Genomic DNA, 4898 nt, shown 5'->3' on the forward strand with positions numbered 1-4898 from the left:
CAGGGTGACCCCGCCTCTCGGGGAACGTTAGCTGGAGAGGCAGCAGCATCTCCTGACCTCACTAAGGGACAAGGGTGTTAGAGAATGGATGGACGACGAAAAGCCACTTGCACACTTGAGCAAATTCAATTACTCAAAAACTTAATGTAGTAGGGGGAACAAACTTGACACAGAGAGTCTGTGGGAGGGGCCCCACATGCCCTCCAAGTTTGGTGGGTGTGGCATATTCCCTTCACATACAGTAGCTGCCATTTACCCCATTTATTTGAAAAATTGCTCACTCAAAATAACTGAAAAAGTATAAGTGCTCATTAGATCAAACTTAGAGTGTATACTCCCTCCAGCCCTCTGCAGGTGCCCACCATGTTTGGTGGCCCTAGCCCACTCCCTTCATATATGTGCCACAGACTCCCATTAATTTTCTAGCCTAGTCAAAGTCTATATAGGAACGTCCTATCAAGCTGGGATATAACCCTAACCTCAAAGGCCTCTCTGTTTGTGATTTCTGCTTCTATTCAACCGTATGTCTCCATTTCTTTTGAACATGTATTGTTTTGCTTCATTAACTATCCAACAGCTGAAAAAACATTTTTATATTATTAATCTTATATACTTAGCCAAATGGCACATGCATAAATGCTGTTACACTAATAAAAAAACACTTCTTTCCATTTTTGCCAATGAGGTCAAACATATATCAAAACTATTGGAAATTCCACCAATACTAAAGCTATTAAAATTTGCACTTTATGTTCTCTTTAATGTATTTATGTAATACTAGGCTGATGTACTGCCTCAATTTTTGTTGCCCCCTGGCGGTCATTTGTCACACTTTATGCTGTTTTTGTAATATGTATTTTGTATCTCAATCAAAATGGTAAACAAACAGAAAAAGACAGATGAATCCATGTGCATGCTGGAGGAGAGAGAGGGCGGAGGGTTAGTGAAAGGGTTTTAAGGCACTCCCCCTCCTGGCAGCTCCATGCATAGCATCATAAAACAACATGGAACGATACACTTTGAAAATATATACAAATCCATGAAAACAGAAATTAAAAATACTTCTACAAATAGATGGGCTGTGATTGGTCTTATAGTGTATTACAATAACATTATATCATGCACATTCTTGTAATATAATAAAATTTGTAATTTGTTATAAAATAAATGTGTTTTTATTATGAATATATCGGTCTGTTTCATTTGATTAGGTATTGATCTGGTTTGGGCTTCTTTGGAGAGTTCCATTTTCAATGACAGTCCTATGCTGCCATCTAGTGGAGGGTTAGGAATATAGGATGAAACCCACTTGTACATTAGAGCAAACAAAATAAACAAAAAATGGTAGGGGGGACAATCTTGGCACAGAGAATGTGTGTAAGGGGCGTCACATACCCTCCAAGTTTTGTCGGTGTGGCTCCTTCCCTTGACACAGCTGCCATTGACCTTCATTCATTTGAAGAATTGCTCACTCAAAACAACTCCAAAATTATAAGTGCTCTTTTGACCAAACTTGGTTTTCTATGCTCCCTCCAACCCTCTGCAGGTGCCCACCACGTTTGGTGGTCTGAGCTAAAGACTCCTATTAATTTTTCTGCCTAGTCAGTCTGGCTATGAATGTCCTATAGAGCTGTTTTTTAACCCTATCCTTAGTGGCCTCTTACTTCAATTTAGCCAGATTTTATTCAATTTTTATTTGTTTTTGAACTCTGTTTTGGAAATAAATCACACTTCACTTTTAAAATGCCATCTCTGAGCCTCTGTTGGATGAAGGATTTGCTGCTCTAAAGACTGGACTTTGGTTTTAAGCGTCTACTCTTAACTATGTTTTATTTGATTTGATTTGTCTTCAAACTCAGTTTTTAAGACAGAAATCACAGCTCAGATTCAAATCTAATCTCTGAGCTTCTGCTATGTGCCAAAAATGTTTGTAAATGCCATTCTGAACATCAGAAATGGCCTTTAAAATTTCTGCATTTCAGCATTTCCCAGAATGCATTGCATAGTGGGGCTTCAAATTGTAGCTTTAAGTTCAACTGTTTTTGCTGCAAACCTTAACAAACCATATACTGTTGCGATCAGAATGAGCTCAGCTGTTGAACTGGATGACTTAGAATGAATTTGGAAACCTCTAGAAAATCGGTACCATGACTCAGAATGGAGTGCATTTTGTTGAACTGGTGCCTGCTGATCATAGAAGCACATCCCCTGGTGGCAGTTTTGGGTAAGTTAATGTGGTCATATACCCTTTTTGGATCACATAATACTGATCATTCTAGAGGTCTTGCGGTGTATGATGGCACTAGAATGACTTTTTACTCATACTGGGGTGATGAATACCAGCAGGTGCCTGGAGACCTGGAAGGCAGCAGCTTGCAGTGGCTGGTCCATGTTCTCCTTTCTTGGGAGGATGGCTTGGTGGTGTCACTTTGCTATGGCTGCTTTTGTTCATTCCTCTTGGTGGCATGGGGAGCGGTAGCAACATGGAGATCTGCTGGTGCACAGTTCATGTTGGCTAGCTTGGTAAAGGTGAGTCAGTACCCCACCAAGCAGACCCACTCAACCCAGACCAAAAGAGAATCAACGGAGAACGCTTCTGCTTCCTGGGCATGCTAGTTCCACCTTGCGGTGTTAACGGATAGCGTGTTTTTGAAACCAGGGGCGCGGTATGTATCAGCCTTCCCAGGTTCCGCCTATAGGAACAGCACGTGGGAAAGGTGACTCTAGGACTCAGGAGTCTTAAATGCAGTCCAGTCTTCTATGAGGAATAGCCTCACACACCAACTGGTATTCTGTCTTCAATCTTAGAGTTCCACTCCTAACTGCAAAAGGAATTAATGTTAATTTCAGGAAATCTTTGGCTTAAAGGTCTGCTAAACAGCCTTAACCTCCTGAGACCTGAAGTCTTGTATTATTAAATCCTTTGATTTTTGCAATAATTAGCTCCCAATTAGCCAAAATATAAAATTCGTTTTACATGATGTAGTTGAGAAAAATTATGTCCACATGAGGACACTCAATTTAAATTGCAGACAACATTCTCACAATTGATTAATTAAATCCAAAACCTTTAGTTTCTCTTCATATTAGTATCATTTCTGAGTTCAGAAACGAAATGATACACAGTAGTGACTGTTTCAGCAATGTGTCCCATTCAAAGTACTACTGATAGGTATGGGAAGACATAAGTCCCTAAAGTAAAATCCCTCAAAGTAAATTGCATTGCTGCTGTTCTAAACAGTTAATTTCAATTTCTGAAAATGTTATGGCACTTGAAACATTTAATTCAATCTTAATCTACTTCAAATTATTTTCCCTTTATGGGATCATGCTTACAGTAATCTGTAAACAGCTTTGTAACAATTGTAATCTGCCTGTAAGCAGAGCACCTTGCAAATAAAACTGCACTCAATTTATTTTTATGTGCTCTTTGTTGGATTTTATTTTTTGTGTTGGGTTTATTTCTCTAGCGAGTCTCCATGTTGTCCTTTCCTCACCTTTATTGTTCCCAGGTGTGTCTCATTCCCTGATAATCCCCTCTTTATTTAAACCCACCTGTGCTTTGTCGTCAGGTCTTTGTCTAAGTTGTAGTTCCAGTCTGTCCATGTATCACATGTTTCTTGTTAGCCAGTGCTAACAGTGTGAGAGCTTTACTGTTAGCTCAATTGTGCTGCCTGTGTTTATGAACCATTTTGGATAGCTTTTTCATTAAAATCAATTTTTTTCATCTCAAGCGGGTCCCACGACATCTTCCTCACTGCACCTCAATCCAATTCATGACACTTGTATTCTGCATTGCCTTTTGCTGCCTTTGGCATATCGGCATTAGCCGTTCCATGGACTGAGGCATGGAGCAATGCCTTCACTTGGTGCTTTATCCATTGGAGTAAAATGTCTGGGTCCAATTCCCACTCTGTTAAGTCAGTTATCGTCAAGCTAAGTCGAGGCAGTTTTGCATGGAAGTAGGCAAAATTGTCTCGACTTAGCAAGACATGGTTCTTGGTGTGCCACACAGAGGTCTTTACACTACAATGGCCAGCTATTGGCCAAAGCCAAATCTGTAATTGGTACCCTCAAAGTCCATTTCTTGCCATTTGTGTGGTCACAACTCATAAGGTCAGTTACATCAATCTTGGAGTTTTATATATGGACAATAATTGGTTGTGAGATGTGGCACTTATTTCAGTTTGACATCTTTGTTAGGTGTCTTCTGGCTCTCTTGCATGAACAGTAGACATCATTTGTAGTGGCACATTACAATACCATTTCACCAAGTAAATATATCAATACTTTGTGTAACTTGGGCTGTGGAAGCTCCTCCAACTCTTTTCATAGCTTTAGTTGGTAGCTTCATCAAACTGATTCTTATTACACTAATAATCTACATCTATTTTATCCTAATGCATTCCTCACATTTGGTAGATGTTAAGATCCAATCTCAGTAAACTTGCTGCAGAGTCTCAGACAGATGACCCATCACCAACCCTTCCAAACTCAGATTCTAGATCTTCAACCTTTGGGAATCTTACCCATTTAATCCCAGTAACCCATCTCTTTTCACAGAAACTAGTGCTCTGGAAAAAAATCCCTGTTAAAATCTTTGTAGATTTATCTATGAAACTTGCTGTAGCTGTTCTACAAGAGCAAACTACTAAAACCATCCCAAAATCTAATTTCATTCTCACATATTTTGATATTTAGAATACCCTAAACTAATTCTGTGTTTATAACTGGACATTATTGTAAATAGTTTAATTATGATAGTTTTAATTCTAGCTTTAACTTTAGTGCATGTTGAAATATTAGACTGATCCTGATTTTATTAAATAGGCCTCAATTTAGTAGTGATTGGTAGATGAGGCGTCATGTATCGTTTTTGACCCATAGCAAAGCTGTGT

This window comes from Poecilia latipinna, unplaced genomic scaffold, assembly GCF_001443285.1.
Source record: "Poecilia latipinna isolate Pla-1442-1.1 unplaced genomic scaffold, P_latipinna-1.0 Scaffold2389, whole genome shotgun sequence".
In the NCBI taxonomy this organism is placed as follows: Eukaryota; Metazoa; Chordata; class Actinopteri; order Cyprinodontiformes; family Poeciliidae; genus Poecilia; species Poecilia latipinna.